The sequence below is a fragment of the Melospiza georgiana genome, chromosome W, assembly GCF_028018845.1.
Source record: "Melospiza georgiana isolate bMelGeo1 chromosome W, bMelGeo1.pri, whole genome shotgun sequence".
NCBI classification, from domain to species: Eukaryota; Metazoa; Chordata; class Aves; order Passeriformes; family Passerellidae; genus Melospiza; species Melospiza georgiana.
Genome location: NC_080464.1, coordinates 15,593,119 through 15,618,210, shown reverse-complemented (window position 1 = coordinate 15,618,210; position 25,092 = coordinate 15,593,119).

The window sequence follows — 25,092 nt, the reverse complement described above, 5'->3', positions numbered from 1 at the left end:
GACAGATGGAAGGTCCGTTTCAATTAATAACGTGGGGCAAAGGGTATGCTTCTATTTCCACAGGTGCTGGAAGAATTAAGTGGGTTCCTGCCAAAAACGTCAAACCGTATCGCACTTCAGAACCTGTTGTCGAGCCTAGAACTGAGGAAGCGAGTACGCAGACGTAGACCGAATGGAAGGATCCCGGGTCTCGCCTGACGCCTCTTGTGCCTGACGTTCATTGTGCATCGGTGGAACCCGTGAACTCTGATTTTGTGCCAATTTTTATTTATGAGTATACGAATTAAATGCTGAATGTTTGTTTAACAAAGCTAATTTTTGGCTGAAAATTTAGGTTCTTGTTTTGGTTTAGAAAGAATTCTGCCAAAACTTAGTTCTTGAAAGAGATGGGGCAGAATCAAATGGTATACTTGTTTTGCTTGATTTTAATTGTTTTTTGTCGTGCAGATTTGCCTGAGGATCAACCGAAGACGAATGTTTGGGTGACCTTAGCCAAGGCTGCCAGATCGGATACTATATGTCTGTCTAATTCGGAACCAGAAAAGCCTTTCTCAACCTGTTTGGTTGGTGTGCCAGTGAAAGAGTTTCCTTTGGTCAGAAAAGAATCCAATGGTAAACCAGGTGGAATTGACAATGGAAACAGTCCTTCCTTCAATTGGAACATTTGTTCCAAGAAACTTCTCAGGGCAGCAAATGTTTCAAACAGTTGGGATGTGTTTCTACAGACGGACCAATCTCCACGGCAATTGCCAAAAGGGTATTGGATCATTTGCGGAGACAGAGGTTGGCAAGGCATTCCAGCCCACCTTGAAGGTGGCCCTTGCAGCATTGGTATGCTTACCATAATTGCCCCCACTGCCAAAGCAGTGATGAAAAAGAAACAAAGGAAAACGAGAGCTGTTCCTCATTATGATGAGAACTGTCAGAGTGATTTTATGCCTTGGAATGCCGCCAGAAGGGTTTCAGCAGGTATATTTCTACCCCAATTGGCTTCAGCTGTGGCATTGAGACAATTAGATCGAGTTGGATGTTGGCTGAGCAAACAAGCTAATGCCACATCCTCCGCAATCAGTGATATGTTGACCAATGTTGATAGTATTAGACATGCTACTCTTCAAAACAGAGCAGCCATTGATTTTCTCTTACTGGCACAAGGACATGGTTGTGAGGAATTGGAAGGTTTGTGTTGTATGAATTTGTCTGATCATTCTGAATCCATTCACAAAAGCATTCAAAAATTAAAGGATCTGACAGCCCAAATTAAAGAAGACGGAGGTTCCTGGTTGGATGATTTGTATCAAAATTGCAGTTTTGCACCTTGGCTAAGGCAACTTTGCAAGATAGGTCTTTACATATTAGGTGTTCTAATACTGATATTGATAGTGGTACCTTGTATACTCTGTTGTGTTCGGCGAATGATGAACAAAACAGTCCGAGAAGTTTTTGTCATTCAAGCAGGAGAATTAGGAAGTAGAAGCACAGAGAGTGTACGAAATCTCACGAAAGCAGTAGATGAGGGTATTGACATGAACGAAGGTTTTGAAGTAAGGCCTTGGAATCGACCAGAGTTTTTTGAACGATGCCTTGTGACTGTTGCCAAACATATCTCTTTCAGGGATTGGGTCTTCACAGCATTAAGTTGCTGTGCCGTAATATAGCAATGCTTCAGTTTAGTGAAAATAGGTCTTCAGCAGATAATAAGCAGAAATTTTGCAATAGAGCTATGAAACGCAAATAGCAAGCGACAAGAAAATGAAAGCTTCTGGGTCAAACAGAGAGGGGGAAATGTTGGAATCCATAAGGTTAGAGGATTTTTAAGAAATGGTTAAAAAGAAGTATGTAGGCCTTAGACTGGAGTTTTGTTAGCATTGCAGAAAAGTTTCCCATGCAAGCAGAAAAAGTTTTCCATGCAAGCAGAAAAGTTTCCCAAGCAGTAGATGTGACAAATAACAATAGGCTTCTGTAGAATTGGCTTTAGGATGGCAACAAGGTTATTTAATGTATATCTTTAGAAGGTTAGCATGAATAGAACTCTGTTCTTTGTCTCTTATCAACTAGTCTTTGTTTTAGCTACGATTACCTATGTTTTATAAGATTGGATAGAATGCTTGTCAAGATGTGTTTTCTGTGTCTGATTGGCTGAATTCTAGTCTGAGATGATTTTATGTATTGCTGTATGAGCCCTGTTGAAGGAGACATTTTTTGGTGTGGTTCAGTGAGCTGTCATGTCTCCATTTTGTATTTTGAGACTGATGTGCTGGAAATAAAAGCAAAAATCTCTTCACTGGTCTGGTTACCATGTTATCCATATTTGGATATTTTGCCGCGGCCTAGTGGGTTCCTTTTTTAAGGCGTGGGTTCCTGACACCATTGGACTTATACCTGTCCCGTCCCCCGCATATTGCTGCCCCGTGTGAGGACGTAGAATAGAAGAAAAACAAAGAAAAATCGTGGAAGCACCAGCCGCGGAGACCCAAGTGTTAACAAGGAGGACACTGTATCATCTCTCCCGCCGAAACCAAGAAAATTGTAAGTAACTTATCTCGGGAGAGCGCTTGGGTGACGTTGGGAGGAAAAATAGAGAAAAAGAAAATTATTAAAAGAGCACAAAAATGGGGACGAATTTATCAGAAGATGAATGGGATGTTTTTCATCAATTAGAGACAATGTTACAAGAAAAAGGTCACTCTGAAATTTCAAAAACTGAGCTTAAAAACTTACTTATCTGGGTTAAAGCGAATACGCAAGATTTAAATCTGCAGTCTGCTTTTTCTTTTCATTTTTGGGATCAGATAAACTGGAGAATCTATAATCTAGTCTCTCTCAAAAAAGATGAAAGCTTAAGAGAACTTGTGCCGGTTTGTAGTGCGCTGTTGTAGTGCTTTTTTAAACAAAGTGATAAAAATAAGATCAACTTGGACTCAGAAAACAGAGCTTCTGGTTCTATCTCACGAAATTCCAGTAAACCAGAGACTGTGTGTGTATCGGAGAATGTTACAAGTGTTGTTGCAAATGCTGAAAGTATTGCTTTGAACTCTGTTGAACAAAATCTTTCTTCTCTCTCTCTGGGAAAAAATGAGACTCTTTCGGACTTTTCTTCGCGTTGTTCTGTTAATGTAAAAATATGTGACTCTTGTAAGGGGGATGGAACAAAGTGTGTAAAAGATGGAAATGAAAAAGTGACTGTACTTCCTAAAATTGTTTGTGCAGGGACACTGAAATCTGAATTGGATTCTGTTGGGCCTGGGGTAGAGGCTGAGGTGGCTGCTTCCACTCGGGAAATTGTGGTTCCAGGGAACTCTTTTTCAGTTAAGCAAAACCATGGTTGTTCTGGTGTTTGTCAATCTATAGATACAGAGAAAGAAAAATTGGCTTTAAGGGTGGAGTCCTTTGAAAGGAAGAGATGGAAGAAACTCGCGACTGTGTTGTTGCTGAAATTCAAAAAGCTGGACTTGAAATCTCTGCAACGAAAATTCAACAAGTTTCACCTTAGAAGTACCTGGGATGGAAGATGACTGAGACGACAAGAACACCACAAAAAATTCAGATCCGAACCAGAGTCAACAACCTACAAGAGTTACAACAACTTCTAGGAGAAATCAACTGGGTCAGACCGATGTTGGGAATCACCAATGATGAACTGAGTCCGCTCTTCCATTTGCTGAGAGGAAGTTGCGACATCACTTCGCCAAGAACTTTAACCCCTGAAGCTCGTGCTGCTCTCGACAAAGTCACAGAAGCTCTTCAAAAAAGACAAGCTCATCGCTGCGTTCCTGAAAATCCTTTCTTTCTTGCAATCTTAGGAGAGAAGAAGCAGCTTTGTGGTCTCATTTTCCAGTGGGATTCCACAGAACAAGATCCTTTGTTAATAATGGAATGGGATTTTCCTCCCTACAGGTTTTCAAAGACCATTTGCTCAGTTTTAGAAATGATTGCATACATTATAATTAAGGCTAGAACCAGATTGTTAACTTTGGCAGGTCAAGAATTTTCAGTTATCTATTTGCCATTGAAAAATGATTATTTCAATTGGGCAATGCAAAATTCTGATGATTTACAATATGCATTCTTAGGTTTTCCAGATGTTTGTTCCATACACTATCCAGCTCACAAACTACTGCAAGCAAAATTGAGTTTCAGAGAAAAACCTAAATTGAGTGAAGAACCTTTACATGCTGTGACTCTCTTCACTGATGGCTCTGGTAAAAGCCACAAGTCCGTTGTGACTTGGTTTAATCAAAAGACTAATGTTTGGGAATCTGATATTCAAACAGTAGAGGGATCCCCTCAAATTGTTGAGCCTGCTGCAGTAGTTTGAGCTTTTCAGCTGTTTCCTCAGCCTTTTAATTTGGTCACAGATTCTGCTTATGTTGCTAATGTAGTCAGGAGAATAGAAGGTTCCATTTTAAAGGATGTTAGTAATGAAACTTTACATCGTTGGCTTTCATGTCTTTTTATAACTTTGCAATATAGAACTAATCCATATTTTGTTTCTCACATTAGGGCGCATTCTTCACTTCCTGGATTTTTAGTGGAAGGAAATGCAAGAGCGGACAAGCTGACAATGGTCATTTCTAACACATTGCCAAATAGTTTTGAACAAGCAAAATTGAGTCGTGCCTTTTTCCACCAAAATGCACAAGCACTCATGCAAATGTTCCAAATCACTTAAAGTCAAGCTAAAGCTATCATTCATACTTGCCCTGACTGTCAATTGGTACAACCTCCTGTTTCTACAGGAGCAATCAACCCCCGAGGCTTACAAAGCCTACAGTTGTGGCAAACAGATGTTACTAAATAGCCTTCTTTTGGTAAATTTAAAAATATTCATGTTTCCATAGACACGTTCTCTGGTGCAGTTTTTGCTTCCCTTCACACAAGTGATACTGGCAGCCATGCCTGTCATCATTTCCTGCAAGCTTTTGCTTCATTGGGTATACCCCAAGAAGTAAAAACTGACAATGGCCCCGCATACATATCTCAAAAATTGGCCACATTTTTAAATGAATGGGGTGTTCGACACATTTTTGGTATTCCCCACTCTCCCACAAGCCAAGCAATCATTGAAAGAACACATCAAACCTTAAAACGCATATTAGATCAACAGAGAGGGGGAACGGAAATCACCCCACAGATGAGACTGAGTAAGGCTTTGTATGTTTTTAATTTTCTAAATAGTAAAAGTACAGAACCAGATCCACCAATCTTTAGACACTTTTCAAATAGCACACAGGCAAAACTGAAAGAACATCCTCCTCTTCTAATTAGAAACCCTGACTCTGGACAGATGGAAGGTCCGTTTCAATTAATAACGTGGGGCAAAGGGTATGCTTCTATTTCCACAGGTGCTGGAAGAATTAAGTGGGTTCCTGCCAAAAACGTCAAACCGTATCGCACTTCAGAACCTGTTGTCGAGCCTAGAACTGAGGAAGCGAGTACGCAGACGTAGACCGAATGGAAGGATCCCGGGTCTCGCCTGACGCCTCTTGTGCCTGACGTTCATTGTGCATCGGTGGAACCCGTGAACTCTGATTTTGTGCCAATTTTTATTTATGAGTATACGAATTAAATGCTGAATGTTTGTTTAACAAAGCTAATTTTTGGCTGAAAATTTAGGTTCTTGTTTTGGTTTAGAAAGAATTCTGCCAAAACTTAGTTCTTGAAAGAGATGGGGCAGAATCAAATGGTATACTTGTTTTGCTTGATTTTAATTGTTTTTTGTCGTGCAGATTTGCCTGAGGATCAACCGAAGACGAATGTTTGGGTGACCTTAGCCAAGGCTGCCAGATCGGATACTATATGTCTGTCTAATTCGGAACCAGAAAAGCCTTTCTCAACCTGTTTGGTTGGTGTGCCAGTGAAAGAGTTTCCTTTGGTCAGAAAAGAATCCAATGGTAAACCAGGTGGAATTGACAATGGAAACAGTCCTTCCTTCAATTGGAACATTTGTTCCAAGAAACTTCTCAGGGCAGCAAATGTTTCAAACAGTTGGGATGTGTTTCTACAGACGGACCAATCTCCACGGCAATTGCCAAAAGGGTATTGGATCATTTGCGGAGACAGAGGTTGGCAAGGCATTCCAGCCCACCTTGAAGGTGGCCCTTGCAGCATTGGTATGCTTACCATAATTGCCCCCACTGCCAAAGCAGTGATGAAAAAGAAACAAAGGAAAACGAGAGCTGTTCCTCATTATGATGAGAACTGTCAGAGTGATTTTATGCCTTGGAATGCCGCCAGAAGGGTTTCAGCAGGTATATTTCTACCCCAATTGGCTTCAGCTGTGGCATTGAGACAATTAGATCGAGTTGGATGTTGGCTGAGCAAACAAGCTAATGCCACATCCTCCGCAATCAGTGATATGTTGACCAATGTTGATAGTATTAGACATGCTACTCTTCAAAACAGAGCAGCCATTGATTTTCTCTTACTGGCACAAGGACATGGTTGTGAGGAATTGGAAGGTTTGTGTTGTATGAATTTGTCTGATCATTCTGAATCCATTCACAAAAGCATTCAAAAATTAAAGGATCTGACAGCCCAAATTAAAGAAGACGGAGGTTCCTGGTTGGATGATTTGTATCAAAATTGCAGTTTTGCACCTTGGCTAAGGCAACTTTGCAAGATAGGTCTTTACATATTAGGTGTTCTAATACTGATATTGATAGTGGTACCTTGTATACTCTGTTGTGTTCGGCGAATGATGAACAAAACAGTCCGAGAAGTTTTTGTCATTCAAGCAGGAGAATTAGGAAGTAGAAGCACAGAGAGTGTACGAAATCTCACGAAAGCAGTAGATGAGGGTATTGACATGAACGAAGGTTTTGAAGTAAGGCCTTGGAATCGACCAGAGTTTTTTGAACGATGCCTTGTGACTGTTGCCAAACATATCTCTTTCAGGGATTGGGTCTTCACAGCATTAAGTTGCTGTGCCGTAATATAGCAATGCTTCAGTTTAGTGAAAATAGGTCTTCAGCAGATAATAAGCAGAAATTTTGCAATAGAGCTATGAAACGCAAATAGCAAGCGACAAGAAAATGAAAGCTTCTGGGTCAAACAGAGAGGGGGAAATGTTGGAATCCATAAGGTTAGAGGATTTTTAAGAAATGGTTAAAAAGAAGTATGTAGGCCTTAGACTGGAGTTTTGTTAGCATTGCAGAAAAGTTTTCCATGCAAGCAGAAAAAGTTTTCCATGCAAGCAGAAAAGTTTCCCAAGCAGTAGACGTGACAAATAACAATAGGCTTCTGTAGAATTGGCTTTAGGATGGCAACAAGGTTATTTAATGTATATCTTTAGAAGGTTAGCATGAATAGAACTCTGTTCTTTGTCTCTTATCAACTAGTCTTTGTTTTAGCTACGATTACCTATGTTTTATAAGATTGGATAGAATGCTTGTCAAGATGTGTTTTCTGTGTCTGATTGGCTGAATTCTAGTCTGAGATGATTTTATGTATTGCTGTATGAGCCCTGTTGAAGGAGACATTTTTTGGTGTGGATCAGTGAGCTGTCATGTCTCCATTTTGTATTTTGAGACTGATGTGCTGGAAATAAAAGCAAAAATCTCTTCACTGGTCTGGTTACCATGTTATCCATATTTGGATATTTTGCCGCGGCCTAGTGGGTTCCTTTTTTAAGGCGTGGGTTCCTGACACCATTGGACTTATACCTGTCCCGTCCCCCGCATATTGCTGCCCCGTGTGAGGACGTAGAATAGAAGAAAAACAAAGAAAAATCGTGGAAGCACCAGCCGCGGAGACCCAAGTGTTAACAAGGAGGACACTGTATCATCTCTCCCGCCGAAACCAAGAAAATTGTAAGTAACTTATCTCGGGAGAGCGCTTGGGTGACGTTGGGAGGAAAAATAGAGAAAAAGAAAATTATTAAAAGAGCACAAAAATGGGGACGAATTTATCAGAAGTTGAATGGGATGTTTTTTATCAATTAGAGACAATGTTACAAGAAAAAGGTCACTCTGAAATTTCAAAAACTGAGCTTAAAAACTTACTTATCTGGGTTAAAGCGAATACGCAAGATTTAAATCTGCAGTCTGCTTTTTCTTTTCATTTTTGGGATCAGATAAACTGGAGAATCTATAATCTAGTCTCTCTCAAAAAAGATGAAAGCTTAAGAGAACTTGTGCCGGTTTGTAGTGCGCTGTTGTAGTGCTTTTTTAAACAAAGTGATAAAAATAAGATCAACTTGGACTCAGAAAACAGAGCTTCTGGTTCTATCTCACGAAATTCCAGTAAACCAGAGACTGTGTGTGTATCGGAGAATGTTACAAGTGTTGTTGCAAATGCTGAAGGTATTGCTTTGAACTCTGTTGAACAAAATCTTTCTTCTCTCTCTCTGGGAAAAAATGAGACTCTTTCGGACTTTTCTTCGCGTTGTTCTGTTAATGTAAAAATATGTGACTCTTGTAAGGGGGATGGAACAAAGTGTGTAAAAGATGGAAATGAAAAAGTGACTGTACTTCCTAAAATTGTTTGTGCAGGGACACTGAAACCTGAATTGGATTCTGTTGGGCCTGGGGTGGAGGCTGAGGTGGCTGCTTCCACTCGGGAAATTGTGGTTCCAGGGAACTCTTTTTCAGTTAAGCAAAACCATGGTTGTTCTGGTGTTTGTCAATCTATAGATACAGAGAAAGAAAAATTGGCTTTAAGGGTGGAGTCCTTTGAAAGGAAGAGATGGAAGAAACTCGCGACTGTGTTGTTGCTGAAATTCAAAAAGCTGGACTTGAAATCTCTGCAACGAAAATTCAACAAGTTTCACCTTAGAAGTACCTGGGATGGAAGATGACTGAGACGACAAGAACACCACAAAAAATTCAGATCCGAACCAGAGTCAACAACCTACAAGAGTTACAACAACTTCTAGGAGAAATCAACTGGGTCAGACCGATGTTGGGAATCACCAATGATGAACTGAGTCCGCTCTTCCATTTGCTGAGAGGAAGTTGCGACATCACTTCGCCAAGAACTTTAACCCCTGAAGCTCGTGCTGCTCTCGACAAAGTCACAGAAGCTCTTCAAAAAAGACAAGCTCATCGCTGCGTTCCTGAAAATCCTTTCTTTCTTGCAATCTTAGGAGAGAAGAAGCAGCTTTGTGGTCTCATTTTCCAGTGGGATTCCACAGAACAAGATCCTTTGTTAATAATGGAATGGGATTTTCCTCCCTACAGGTTTTCAAAGACCATTTGCTCAGTTTTAGAAATGATTGCATACATTATAATTAAGGCTAGAACCAGATTGTTAACTTTGGCAGGTCAAGAATTTTCAGTTATCTATTTGCCATTGAAAAATGATTATTTCAATTGGGCAATGCAAAATTCTGATGATTTACAATATGCATTCTTAGGTTTTCCAGGTGTTTGTTCCATACACTATCCAGCTCACAAACTACTGCAAGCAAAATTGAGTTTCAGAGAAAAACCTAAATTGAGTGAAGAACCTTTACATGCTGTGACTCTCTTCACTGATGGCTCTGGTAAAAGCCACAAGTCCGTTGTGACTTGGTTTAATCAAAAGACTAATGTTTGGGAATCTGATATTCAAACAGTAGAGGGATCCCCTCAAATTGTTGAGCCTGCTGCAGTAGTTTGAGCTTTTCAGCTGTTTCCTCAGCCTTTTAATTTGGTCACAGATTCTGCTTATGTTGCTAATGTAGTCAGGAGAATAGAAGGTTCCATTTTAAAGGATGTTAGTAATGAAACTTTACATCGTTGGCTTTCATGTCTTTTTATAACTTTGCAATATAGAACTAATCCATATTTTGTTTCTCACATTAGGGCGCATTCTTCACTTCCTGGATTTTTAGTGGAAGGAAATGCAAGAGCGGACAAGCTGACAATGGTCATTTCTAACACATTGCCAAATAGTTTTGAACAAGCAAAATTGAGTCGTGCCTTTTTCCACCAAAATGCACAAGCACTCATGCAAATGTTCCAAATCACTTAAAGTCAAGCTAAAGCTATCATTCATACTTGCCCTGACTGTCAATTGGTACAACCTCCTGTTTCTACAGGAGCAATCAACCCCCGAGGCTTACAAAGCCTACAGTTGTGGCAAACAGATGTTACTAAATAGCCTTCTTTTGGTAAATTTAAAAATATTCATGTTTCCATAGACACGTTCTCTGGTGCAGTTTTTGCTTCCCTTCACACAAGTGATACTGGCAGCCATGCCTGTCATCATTTCCTGCAAGCTTTTGCTTCATTGGGTATACCCCAAGAAGTAAAAACTGACAATGGCCCCGCATACATATCTCAAAAATTGGCCACATTTTTAAATGAATGGGGTGTTCGACGCATTTTTGGTATTCCCCACTCTCCCACAAGCCAAGCAATCATTGAAAGAACACATCAAACCTTAAAACGCATATTAGATCAACAGAGAGGGGGAACGGAAATCACCCCACAGATGAGACTGAGTAAGGCTTTGTATGTTTTTAATTTTCTAAGTAGTAAAAGTACAGAACCAGATCCACCAATCTTTAGACACTTTTCAAATAGCACACAGGCAAAACTGAAAGAACATCCTCCTCTTCTAATTAGAAACCCTGACTCTGGACAGATGGAAGGTCCGTTTCAATTAATAACGTGGGGCAAAGGGTATGCTTCTATTTCCACAGGTGCTGGAAGAATTAAGTGGGTTCCTGCCAAAAACGTCAAACCGTATCGCACTTCAGAACCTGTTGTCGAGCCTAGAACTGAGGAAGCGAGTACGCAGACGTAGACCGAATGGAAGGATCCCGGGTCTCGCCTGACGCCTCTTGTGCCTGACGTTCATTGTGCATCGGTGGAACCCGTGAACTCTGATTTTGTGCCAATTTTTATTTATGAGTATACGAATTAAATGCTGAATGTTTGTTTAACAAAGCTAATTTTTGGCTGAAAATTTAGGTTCTTGTTTTGGTTTAGAAAGAATTCTGCCAAAACTTAGTTCTTGAAAGAGATGGGGCAGAATCAAATGGTATACTTGTTTTGCTTGATTTCATTTGTTTTTTGTCGTGCAGATTTGCCTGAGGATCAACCGAAGACGAATGTTTGGGTGACCTTAGCCAAGGCTGCCAGATCGGATACTATATGTCTGTCTAATTCGGAACCAGAAAAGCCTTTCTCAACCTGTTTGGTTGGTGTGCCAGTGAAAGAGTTTCCTTTGGTCAGAAAAGAATCCAATGGTAAACCAGGTGGAATTGACAATGGAAACAGTCCTTCCTTCAATTGGAACATTTGTTCCAAGAAACTTCTCAGGGCAGCAAATGTTTCAAACAGTTGGGATGTGTTTCTACAGACGGACCAATCTCCACGGCAATTGCCAAAAGGGTATTGGATCATTTGCGGAGACAGAGGTTGGCAAGGCATTCCAGCCCACCTTGAAGGTGGCCCTTGCAGCATTGGTATGCTTACCATAATTGCCCCCACTGCCAAAGCAGTGATGAAAAAGAAACAAAGGAAAACGAGAGCTGTTCCTCATTATGATGAGAACTGTCAGAGTGATTTTATGCCTTGGAATGCCGCCAGAAGGGTTTCAGCAGGTATATTTCTACCCCAATTGGCTTCAGCTGTGGCATTGAGACAATTAGATCGAGTTGGATGTTGGCTGAGCAAACAAGCTAATGCCACATCCTCCGCAATCAGTGATATGTTGACCAATGTTGATAGTATTAGACATGCTACTCTTCAAAACAGAGCAGCCATTGATTTTCTCTTCCTGGCACAAGGACATGGTTGTGAGGAATTGGAAGGTTTGTGTTGTATGAATTTGTCTGATCATTCTGAATCCATTCACAAAAGCATTCAAAAATTAAAGGATCTGACAGCCCAAATTAAAGAAGACGGAGGTTCCTGGTTGGATGATTTGTATCAAAATTGCAGTTTTGCACCTTGGCTAAGGCAACTTTGCAAGATAGGTCTTTACATATTAGGTGTTCTAATACTGATATTGATAGTGGTACCTTGTATACTCTGTTGTGTTCGGCGAATGATGAACAAAACAGTCCGAGAAGTTTTTGTCATTCAAGCAGGAGAATTAGGAAGTAGAAGCACAGAGAGTGTACGAAATCTCACGAAAGCAGTAGATGAGGGTATTGACATGAACGAAGGTTTTGAAGTAAGGCCTTGGAATCGACCAGAGTTTTTTGAACGATGCCTTGTGACTGTTGCCAAACATATCTCTTTCAGGGATTGGGTCTTCACAGCATTAAGTTGCTGTGCCGTAATATAGCAATGCTTCAGTTTAGTGAAAATAGGTCTTCAGCAGATAATAAGCAGAAATTTTGCAATAGAGCTATGAAACGCAAATAGCAAGCGACAAGAAAATGAAAGCTTCTGGGTCAAACAGAGAGGGGGAAATGTTGGAATCCATAAGGTTAGAGGATTTTTAAGAAATGGTTAAAAAGAAGTATGTAGGCCTTAGACTGGAGTTTTGTTAGCATTGCAGAAAAGTTTCCCATGCAAGCAGAAAAAGTTTTCCATGCAAGCAGAAAAGTTTCCCAAGCAGTAGATGTGACAAATAACAATAGGCTTCTGTAGAATTGGCTTTAGGATGGCAACAAGGTTATTTAATGTATATCTTTAGAAGGTTAGCATGAATAGAACTCTGTTCTTTGTCTCTTATCAACTAGTCTTTGTTTTAGCTACGATTACCTATGTTTTATAAGATTGGATAGAATGCTTGTCAAGATGTGTTTTCTGTGTCTGATTGGCTGAATTCTAGTCTGAGATGATTTTATGTATTGCTGTATGAGCCCTGTTGAAGGAGACATTTTTTGGTGTGGTTCAGTGAGCTGTCATGTCTCCATTTTGTATTTTGAGACTGATGTGCTGGAAATAAAAGCAAAAATCTCTTCACTGGTCTGGTTACCATGTTATCCATATTTGGATATTTTGCCGCGGCCTAGTGGGTTCCTTTTTTAAGGCGTGGGTTCCTGACACCATTGGACTTATACCTGTCCCGTCCCCCGCATATTGCTGCCCCGTGTGAGGACGTAGAATAGAAGAAAAACAAAGAAAAATCGTGGAAGCACCAGCCGCGGAGACCCAAGTGTTAACAAGGAGGACACTGTATCATCTCTCCCGCCGAAACCAAGAAAATTGTAAGTAACTTATCTCGGGAGAGCGCTTGGGTGACGTTGGGAGGAAAAATAGAGAAAAAGAAAATTATTAAAAGAGCACAAAAATGGGGACGAATTTATCAGAAGATGAATGGGATGTTTTTCATCAATTAGAGACAATGTTACAAGAAAAAGGTCACTCTGAAATTTCAAAAACTGAGCTTAAAAACTTACTTATCTGGGTTAAAGCGAATACGCAAGATTTAAATCTGCAGTCTGCTTTTTCTTTTCATTTTTGGGATCAGATAAACTGGAGAATCTATAATCTAGTCTCTCTCAAAAAAGATGAAAGCTTAAGAGAACTTGTGCCGGTTTGTAGTGCGCTGTTGTAGTGCTTTTTTAAACAAAGTGATAAAAATAAGATCAACTTGGACTCAGAAAACAGAGCTTCTGGTTCTATCTCACGAAATTCCAGTAAACCAGAGACTGTGTGTGTATCGGAGAATGTTACAAGTGTTGTTGCAAATGCTGAAAGTATTGCTTTGAACTCTGTTGAACAAAATCTTTCTTCTCTCTCTCTGGGAAAAAATGAGACTCTTTCGGACTTTTCTTCGCGTTGTTCTGTTAATGTAAAAATATGTGACTCTTGTAAGGGGGATGGAACAAAGTGTGTAAAAGATGGAAATGAAAAAGTGACTGTACTTCCTAAAATTGTTTGTGCAGGGACACTGAAATCTGAATTGGATTCTGTTGGGCCTGGGGTGGAGGCTGAGGTGGCTGCTTCCACTCGGGAAATTGTGGTTCCAGGGAACTCTTTTTCAGTTAAGCAAAACCATGGTTGTTCTGGTGTTTGTCAATCTATAGATACAGAGAAAGAAAAATTGGCTTTAAGGGTGGAGTCCTTTGAAAGGAAGAGATGGAAGAAACTCGCGACTGTGTTGTTGCTGAAATTCAAAAAGCTGGACTTGAAATCTCTGCAACGAAAATTCAACAAGTTTCACCTTAGAAGTACCTGGGATGGAAGATGACTGAGACGACAAGAACACCACAAAAAATTCAGATCCGAACCAGAGTCAACAACCTACAAGAGTTACAACAACTTCTAGGAGAAATCAACTGGGTCAGACCGATGTTGGGAATCACCAATGATGAACTGAGTCCGCTCTTCCATTTGCTGAGAGGAAGTTGCGACATCACTTCGCCAAGAACTTTAACCCCTGAAGCTCGTGCTGCTCTCGACAAAGTCACAGAAGCTCTTCAAAAAAGACAAGCTCATCGCTGCGTTCCTGAAAATCCTTTCTTTCTTGCAATCTTAGGAGAGAAGAAGCAGCTTTGTGGTCTCATTTTCCAGTGGGATTCCACAGAACAAGATCCTTTGTTAATAATGGAATGGGATTTTCCTCCCTACAGGTTTTCAAAGACCATTTGCTCAGTTTTAGAAATGATTGCATACATTATAATTAAGGCTAGAACCAGATTGTTAACTTTGGCAGGTCAAGAATTTTCAGTTATCTATTTGCCATTGAAAAATGATTATTTCAATTGGGCAATGCAAAATTCTGATGATTTACAATATGCATTCTTAGGTTTTCCAGGTGTTTGTTCCATACACTATCCAGCTCACAAACTACTGCAAGCAAAATTGAGTTTCAGAGAAAAACCTAAATTGAGTGAAGAACCTTTACATGCTGTGACTCTCTTCACTGATGGCTCTGGTAAAAGCCACAAGTCCGTTGTGACTTGGTTTAATCAAAAGACTAATGTTTGGGAATCTGATATTCAAACAGTAGAGGGATCCCCTCAAATTGTTGAGCCTGCTGCAGTAGTTTGAGCTTTTCAGCTGTTTCCTCAGCCTTTTAATTTGGTCACAGATTCTGCTTATGTTGCTAATGTAGTCAGGAGAATAGAAGGTTCCATTTTAAAGGATGTTAGTAATGAAACTTTACATCGTTGGCTTTCATGTCTTTTTATAACTTTGCAATATAGAACTAATCCATATTTTGTTTCTCACATTAGGGCGCATTCTTCACTTCCTGGATTTTTAGTGGAAGGAAATGCAAGAGCGGACAAGCTGACAATGGTCATTTCTAACACATTGCCAAATAGTTTTGAACAAGCAAAATTGAGTCGTGCCTTTTTCCACCCAAATGCACAAGCACTCATGCAAATGTTCCAAATCACTTAAAGTCAAGCTAAAGCTATCATTCATACTTGCCCTGACTGTCAATTGGTACAACCTCCTGTTTCTACAGGAGCAATCAACCCCCGAGGCTTACAAAGCCTACAGTTGTGGCAAACAGATGTTACTAAATAGCCTTCTTTTGGTAAATTTAAAAATATTCATGTTTCCATAGACACGTTCTCTGGTGCAGTTTTTGCTTCCCTTCACACAAGTGATACTGGCAGCCATGCCTGTCATCATTTCCTGCAAGCTTTTGCTTCATTGGGTATACCCCAAGAAGTAAAAACTGACAATGGCCCCGCATACATATCTCAAAAATTGGCCACATTTTTAAATGAATGGGGTGTTCGACGCATTTTTGGTATTCCCCACTCTCCCACAAGCCAAGCAATCATTGAAAGAACACATCAAACCTTAAAACGCATATTAGATCAACAGAGAGGGGGAACGGAAATCACCCCACAGATGAGACTGAGTAAGGCTTTGTATGTTTTTAATTTTCTAAGTAGTAAAAGTACAGAACCAGATCCACCAATCTTTAGACACTTTTCAAATAGCACACAGGCAAAACTGAAAGAACATCCTCCTCTTCTAATTAGAAACCCTGACTCTGGACAGATGGAAGGTCCGTTTCAATTAATAACGTGGGGCAAAGGGTATGCTTCTATTTCCACAGGTGCTGGAAGAATTAAGTGGGTTCCTGCCAAAAACGTCAAACCGTATCGCACTTCAGAACCTGTTGTCGAGCCTAGAACTGAGGAAGCGAGTACGCAGACGTAGACCGAATGGAAGGATCCCGGGTCTCGCCTGACGCCTCTTGTGCCTGACGTTCATTGTGCATCGGTGGAACCCGTGAACTCTGATTTTGTGCCAATTTTTATTTATGAGTATACGAATTAAATGCTGAATGTTTGTTTAACAAATCTAATTTTTGGCTGAAAATTTAGGTTCTTGTTTTGGTTTAGAAAGAATTCTGCCAAAACTTAGTTCTTGAAAGAGATGGGGCAGAATCAAATGGTATACTTGTTTTGCTTGATTTTAATTGTTTTTTGTCGTGCAGATTTGCCTGAGGATCAACCGAAGACGAATGTTTGGGTGACCTTAGCCAAGGCTGCCAGATCGGATACTATATGTCTGTCTAATTCGGAACCAGAAAAGCCTTTCTCAACCTGTTTGGTTGGTGTGCCAGTGAAAGAGTTTCCTTTGGTCAGAAAAGAATCCAATGGTAAACCAGGTGGAATTGACAATGGAAACAGTCCTTCCTTCAATTGGAACATTTGTTCCAAGAAACTTCTCAGGGCAGCAAATGTTTCAAACAGTTGGGATGTGTTTCTACAGACGGACCAATCTCCACGGCAATTGCCAAAAGGGTATTGGATCATTTGCGGAGACAGAGGTTGGCAAGGCATTCCAGCCCACCTTGAAGGTGGCCCTTGCAGCATTGGTATGCTTACCATAATTGCCCCCACTGCCAAAGCAGTGATGAAAAAGAAACAAAGGAAAACAAGAGCTGTTCCTCATTATGATGAGAACTGTCAGAGTGATTTTATGCCTTGGAATGCCGCCAGAAGGGTTTCAGCAGGTATATTTCTACCTCAATTGGCTTCAGCTGTGGCATTGAGACAATTAGATCGAGTTGGATGTTGGCTGAGCAAACAAGCTAATGCCACATCCTCCGCAATCAGTGATATGTTGACCAATGTTGATAGTATTAGACATGCTACTCTTCAAAACAGAGCAGCCATTGATTTTCTCTTACTGGCACAAGGACATGGTTGTGAGGAATTGGAAGGTTTGTGTTGTATGAATTTGTCTGATCATTCTGAATCCATTCACAAAAGCATTCAAAAATTAAAGGATCTGACAGCCCAAATTAAAGAAGACGGAGGTTCCTGGTTGGATGATTTGTATCAAAATTGCAGTTTTGCACCTTGGCTAAGGCAACTTTGCAAGATAGGTCTTGACATATTAGGTGTTCTAATACTGATATTGATAGTGGTACCTTGTATACTCTGTTGTGTTCGGCGAATGATGAACAAAACAGTCCGAGAAGTTTTTGTCATTCAAGCAGGAGAATTAGGAAGTAGAAGCACAGAGAGTGTACGAAATCTCACGAAAGCAGTAGATGAGGGTATTGACATGAACGAAGGTTTTGAATTAAGGCCTTGGAATCGACCAGAGTTTTTTGAACGATGCCTTGTGACTGTTGCCAAACATATCTCTTTCAGGGATTGGGTCTTCACAGCATTAAGTTGCTGTGCCGTAATATAGCAATGCTTCAGTTTAGTGAAAATAGGTCTTCAGCAGATAATAAGCAGAAATTTTGCAATAGAGCTATGAAACGCAAATAGCAAGCGACAAGAAAATGAAAGCTTCTGGGTCAAACAGAGAGGGGGAAATGTTGGAATCCATAAGGTTAGAGGATTTTTAAGAAATGGTTAAAAAGAAGTATGTAGGCCTTAGACTGGAGTTTTGTTAGCATTGCAGAAAAGTTTCCCATGCAAGCAGAAAAAGTTTTCCATGCAAGCAGAAAAGTTTCCCAAGCAGTAGACGTGACAAATAACAATAGGCTTCTGTAGAATTGGCTTTAGGATGGCAACAAGGTTATTTAATGTATATCTTTAGAAGGTTAGCATGAATAGAACTCTGTTCTTTGTCTCTTATCAACTAGTCTTTGTTTTAGCTACGATTACCTATGTTTTAAAAGGTTGGATAGAATGCTTGTCAATATGTGTTTTCTGTGTCTGATTGGCTGAATTCTAGTCTGAGATGATTTTATGTATTGCTGTATGAGCCCTGTTGAAGGAGACATTTTTTGGTGTGGATCAGTGAGCTGTCATGTCTCCATTTTGTATTTTGAGACTGATGTGCTGGAAATAAAAGCAAAAATCTCTTCACTGGTCTGGTTACCATGTTATCCATATTTGGATATTTTGCCGCGGCCTAGTGGGTTCCTTTTTTAAGGCGTGGGTTCCTGACACCATTGGACTTATACCTGTCCCGTCCCCCGCATATTGCTGCCCCGTGTGAGGACGTAGAATAGAAGAAAAACAAAGAAAAATCGTGGAAGCACCAGCCGCGGAGACCCAAGTGTTAACAAGGAGGACACTGTATCATCTCTCCCGCCGAAACCAAGAAAATTGTAAGCAACTTATCTCGGGAGAGCGCTTGGGTGACGTTGGGAGGAAAAATAGAGAAAAAGAAAATTATTAAAAGAGCACAAAAATGGGAACGAATTTATCAGAAGTTGAATGGGATGTTTTTCATCAATTAGAGACAATGTTACAAGAAAAAGGTCACTCTGAAATTTCAAAAACTGAGCTTAAAAACTTACTTATCTGGGTTAAAGCGAATACGCAAGATTTAAATCTGCAGTCTGCTTTTTCTTTTCATTTTTGGGATCAGATAAACTGGAGAATCTATAATCTAGTCTCTCTCAAAAAAGATGAAAGCTTAAGAGAACTTGTGCCGGTTTGTAGTGCGCTGTTGTAGTGCTTTTTTAAACAAAGTGATAAAAATAAGATCAACTTGGACTCAGAAAACAGAGCTTCTGGTTCTATCTCACGAAATTCCAGTAAACCAGAGACTGTGTGTGTATTGGAGAATGTTACAAGTGTTGTTGCAAATGCTGAAAGTATTGCTTTGAACTCTGTTGAACAAAATCTTTCTTCTCTCTCTCTCTGGGAAAAAATGAGACTCTTTTGGACTTTTCTTTGCGTTGTTCTGTTAATGTAAAAATATGTGACTCTTGTAAGGGGGATGGAACAAAGTGTGTAAAAGATGGAAATGAAAAAGTGACTGTACTTCCTAAAATTGTTTGTGCAGGGACACTGAAACCTGAATTGGATTCTGTTGGGCCTGGGGTGGAGGCTGAGGTGGCTGCTTCCACTCGGGAAATTGTGGTTCCAGGGAACTCTTTTTCAGTTAAGCAAAACCATGGTTGTTCTGGTGTTTGTCAATCTATAGATACAGAGAAAGAAAAATTGGCTTTAAGGGTGGAGTCCTTTGAAAGGAAGAGATGGAAGAAACTCGCGACTGTGTTGTTGCTGAAATTCAAAAAGCTGGACTTGAAATCTCTGCAACGAAAATTCAACAAGTTTCACCTTAGAAGTACCTGGGATGGAAGATGACTGAGACGACAAGAACACCACAAAAAATTCAGATCCGAACCAGAGTCAACAACCTACAAGAGTTACAACAACTTCTAGGAGAAATCAACTGGGTCAGACCGATGTTGGGAATCACCAATGATGAACTGAGTCCGCTCTTCCATTTGCTGAGAGGAAGTTGCGACATCACTTCGCCAAGAACTTTAACCCCTGAAGCTCGTGCTGCTCTCGACAAAGTCACAGAAGCTCTTCAAAAAAGACAAGCTCATCGCTGCGTTCCTGAAAATCCTTTCTTTCTTGCAATCTTAGGAGAGAAGAAGCAGCTTTGTGGTCTCATTTTCCAGTGGGATTCCACAGAACAAGATCCTTTGTTAATAATGGAATGGGATTTTCCTCCCTACAGGTTTTCAAAGACCATTTGCTCAGTTTTAGAAATGATTGCATACATTATAATTAAGGCTAGAACCAGATTGTTAACTTTGGCAGGTCAAGAATTTTCAGTTATCTATTTGCCATTGAAAAATGATTATTTCAATTGGGCAATGCAAAATTCTGATGATTTACAATATGCATTCTTAGGTTTTCCAGGTGTTTGTTCCATACACTATCCAGCTCACAAACTACTGCAAGCAAAATTGAGTTTCAGAGAAAAACCTAAATTGAGTGAAGAACCTTTACATGCTGTGACTCTCTTCACTGATGGCTCTGGTAAAAGCCACAAGTCCGTTGTGACTTGGTTTAATCAAAAGACTAATGTTTGGGAATCTGATATTCAAACAGTAGAGGGATCCCCTCAAATTGTTGAGCCTGCTGCAGTAGTTTGAGCTTTTCAGCTGTTTCCTCAGCCTTTTAATTTGGTCACAGATTCTGCTTATGTTGCTAATGTAGTCAGGAGAATAGAAGGTTCCATTTTAAAGGATGTTAGTAATGAAACTTTACATCGTTGGCTTTCATGTCTTTTTATAACTTTGCAATATAGAACTAATCCATATTTTGTTTCTCACATTAGGGCGCATTCTTCACTTCCTGGATTTTTAGTGGAAGGAAATGCAAGAGCGGACAAGCTGACAATGGTCATTTCTAACACATTGCCAAATAGTTTTGAACAAGCAAAATTGAGTCGTGCCTTTTTCCACCCAAATGCACAAGCACTCATGCAAATGTTCCAAATCACTTAAAGTCAAGCTAAAGCTATCATTCATACTTGCCCTGACTGTCAATTGGTACAACCTCCTGTTTCTACAGGAGCAATCAACCCCCGAGGCTTACAAAGCCTACAGTTGTGGCAAACAGATGTTACTAAATAGCCTTCTTTTGGTAAATTTAAAAATATTCATGTTTCCATAGACACGTTCTCTGGTGCAGTTTTTGCTTCCCTTCACACAAGTGATACTGGCAGCCATGCCTGTCATCATTTCCTGCAAGCTTTTGCTTCATTGGGTATACCCCAAGAAGTAAAAACTGACAATGGCCCCGCATACATATCTCAAAAATTGGCCACATTTTTAAATGAATGGGGTGTTCGACACATTTTTGGTATTCCCCACTCTCCCACAAGCCAAGCAATCATTGAAAGAACACATCAAACCTTAAAACGCATATTAGATCAACAGAGAGGGGGAACGGAAATCACCCCACAGATGAGACTGAGTAAGGCTTTGTATGTTTTTAATTTTCTAAATAGTAAAAGTACAGAACCAGATCCACCAATCTTTAGACACTTTTCAAATGGCACACAGGCAAAACTGAAAGAACATCCTCCTCTTCTAATTAGAAACCCTGACTCTGGACAGATGGAAGGTCCGTTTCAATTAATAACGTGGGGCAAAGGGTATGCTTCTATTTCCACAGGTGCTGGAAGAATTAAGTGGGTTCCTGCCAAAAACGTCAAACCGTATCGCACTTCAGAACCTGTTGTCGAGCCTAGAACTGAGGAAGCGAGTACGCAGACGTAGACCGAATGGAAGGATCCCGGGTCTCGCCTGACGCCTCTTGTGCCTGACGTTCATTGTGCATCGGTGGAACCCGTGAACTCTGATTTTGTGCCAATTTTTATTTATGAGTATACGAATTAAATGCTGAATGTTTGTTTAACAAAGCTAATTTTTGGCTGAAAATTTAGGTTCTTGTTTTGGTTTAGAAAGAATTCTGCCAAAACTTAGTTCTTGAAAGAGATGGGGCAGAATCAAATGGTATACTTGTTTTGCTTGATTTTAATTGTTTTTTGTCGTGCAGATTTGCCTGAGGATCAACCGAAGACGAATGTTTGGGTGACCTTAGCCAAGGCTGCCAGATCGGATACTATATGTCTGTCTAATTCGGAACCAGAAAAGCCTTTCTCAACCTGTTTGGTTGGTGTGCCAGTGAAAGAGTTTCCTTTGGTCAGAAAAGAATCCAATGGTAAACCAGGTGGAATTGACAATGGAAACAGTCCTTCCTTCAATTGGAACATTTGTTCCAAGAAACTTCTCAGGGCAGCAAATGTTTCAAACAGTTGGGATGTGTTTCTACAGACGGACCAATCTCCACGGCAATTGCCAAAAGGGTATTGGATCATTTGCGGAGACAGAGGTTGGCAAGGCATTCCAGCCCACCTTGAAGGTGGCCCTTGCAGCATTGGTATGCTTACCATAATTGCCCCCACTGCCAAAGCAGTGATGAAAAAGAAACAAAGGAAAACAAGAGCTGTTCCTCATTATGATGAGAACTGTCAGAGTGATTTTATGCCTTGGAATGCCGCCAGAAGGGTTTCAGCAGGTATATTTCTACCTCAATTGGCTTCAGCTGTGGCATTGAGACAATTAGATCGAGTTGGATGTTGGCTGAGCAAACAAGCTAATGCCACATCCTCCGCAATCAGTGATATGTTGACCAATGTTGATAGTATTAGACATGCTACTCTTCAAAACAGAGCAGCCATTGATTTTCTCTTACTGGCACAAGGACATGGTTGTGAGGAATTGGAAGGTTTGTGTTGTATGAATTTGTCTGATCATTCTGAATCCATTCACAAAAGCATTCAAAAATTAAAGGATCTGACAGCCCAAATTAAAGAAGACGGAGGTTCCTGGTTGGATGATTTGTATCAAAATTGCAGTTTTGCACCTTGGCTAAGGCAACTTTGCAAGATAGGTCTTGACATATTAGGTGTTCTAATACTGATATTGATAGTGGTACCTTGTATACTCTGTTGTGTTCGGCGAATGATGAACAAAACAGTCCGAGAAGTTTTTGTCATTCAAGCAGGAGAATTAGGAAGTAGAAGCACAGAGAGTGTACGAAATCTCACGAAAGCAGTAGATGAGGGTATTGACATGAACGAAGGTTTTGAATTAAGGCCTTGGAATCGACCAGAGTTTTTTGAACGATGCCTTGTGACTGTTGCCAAACATATCTCTTTCAGGGATTGGGTCTTCACAGCATTAAGTTGCTGTGCCGTAATATAGCAATGCTTCAGTTTAGTGAAAATAGGTCTTCAGCAGATAATAAGCAGAAATTTTGCAATAGAGCTATGAAACGCAAATAGCAAGCGACAAGAAAATGAAAGCTTCTGGGTCAAACAGAGAGGGGGAAATGTTGGAATCCATAAGGTTAGAGGATTTTTAAGAAATGGTTAAAAAGAAGTATGTAGGCCTTAGACTGGAGTTTTGTTAGCATTGCAGAAAAGTTTCCCATGCAAGCAGAAAAAGTTTTCCATGCAAGCAGAAAAGTTTCCCAAGCAGTAGACGTGACAAATAACAATAGGCTTCTGTAGAATTGGCTTTAGGATGGCAACAAGGTTATTTAATGTATATCTTTAGAAGGTTAGCATGAATAGAACTCTGTTCTTTGTCTCTTATCAACTAGTCTTTGTTTTAGCTACGATTACCTATGTTTTATAAGGTTGGATAGAATGCTTGTCAATATGTGTTTTCTGTGTCTGATTGGCTGAATTCTAGTCTGAGATGATTTTATGTATTGCTGTATGAGCCCTGTTGAAGGAGACATTTTTTGGTGTGGATCAGTGAGCTGTCATGTCTCCATTTTGTATTTTGAGACTGATGTGCTGGAAATAAAAGCAAAAATCTCTTCACTGGTCTGGTTACCATGTTATCCATATTTGGATATTTTGCCGCGGCCTAGTGGGTTCCTTTTTTAAGGCGTGGGTTCCTGACACCATTGGACTTATACCTGTCCCGTCCCCCGCATATTGCTGCCCCGTGTGAGGACGTAGAATAGAAGAAAAACAAAGAAAAATCGTGGAAGCACCAGCCGCGGAGACCCAAGTGTTAACAAGGAGGACACTGTATCATCTCTCCCGCCGAAACCAAGAAAATTGTAAGCAACTTATCTCGGGAGAGCGCTTGGGTGACGTTGGGAGGAAAAATAGAGAAAAAGAAAATTATTAAAAGAGCACAAAAATGGGAACGAATTTATCAGAAGTTGAATGGGATGTTTTTCATCAATTAGAGACAATGTTACAAGAAAAAGGTCACTCTGAAATTTCAAAAACTGAGCTTAAAAACTTACTTATCTGGGTTAAAGCGAATACGCAAGATTTAAATCTGCAGTCTGCTTTTTCTTTTCATTTTTGGGATCAGATAAACTGGAGAATCTATAATCTAGTCTCTCTCAAAAAAGATGAAAGCTTAAGAGAACTTGTGCCGGTTTGTAGTGCGCTGTTGTAGTGCTTTTTTAAACAAAGTGATAAAAATAAGATCAACTTGGACTCAGAAAACAGAGCTTCTGGTTCTATCTCACGAAATTCCAGTAAACCAGAGACTGTGTGTGTATCGGAGAATGTTACAAGTGTTGTTGCAAATGCTGAAAGTATTGCTTTGAACTCTGTTGAACAAAATCTTTCTTCTCTCTCTCTCTGGGAAAAAATGAGACTCTTTTGGACTTTTCTTTGCGTTGTTCTGTTAATGTAAAAATATGTGACTCTTGTAAGGGGGATGGAACAAAGTGTGTAAAAGATGGAAATGAAAAAGTGACTGTACTTCCTAAAATTGTTTGTGCAGGGACACTGAAACCTGAATTGGATTCTGTTGGGCCTGGGGTGGAGGCTGAGGTGGCTGCTTCCACTCGGGAAATTGTGGTTCCAGGGAACTCTTTTTCAGTTAAGCAAAACCATGGTTGTTCTGGTGTTTGTCAATCTATAGATACAGAGAAAGAAAAATTGGCTTTAAGGGTGGAGTCCTTTGAAAGGAAGAGATGGAAGAAACTCGCGACTGTGTTGTTGCTGAAATTCAAAAAGCTGGACTTGAAATCTCTGCAACGAAAATTCAACAAGTTTCACCTTAGAAGTACCTGGGATGGAAGATGACTGAGACGACAAGAACACCACAAAAAATTCAGATCCGAACCAGAGTCAACAACCTACAAGAGTTACAACAACTTCTAGGAGAAATCAACTGGGTCAGACCGATGTTGGGAATCACCAATGATGAACTGAGTCCGCTCTTCCATTTGCTGAGAGGAAGTTGCGACATCACTTCGCCAAGAACTTTAACCCCTGAAGCTCGTGCTGCTCTCGACAAAGTCACAGAAGCTCTTCAAAAAAGACAAGCTCATCGCTGCGTTCCTGAAAATCCTTTCTTTCTTGCAATCTTAGGAGAGAAGAAGCAGCTTTGTGGTCTCATTTTCCAGTGGGATTCCACAGAACAAGATCCTTTGTTAATAATGGAATGGGATTTTCCTCCCTACAGGTTTTCAAAGACCATTTGCTCAGTTTTAGAAATGATTGCATACATTATAATTAAGGCTAGAAC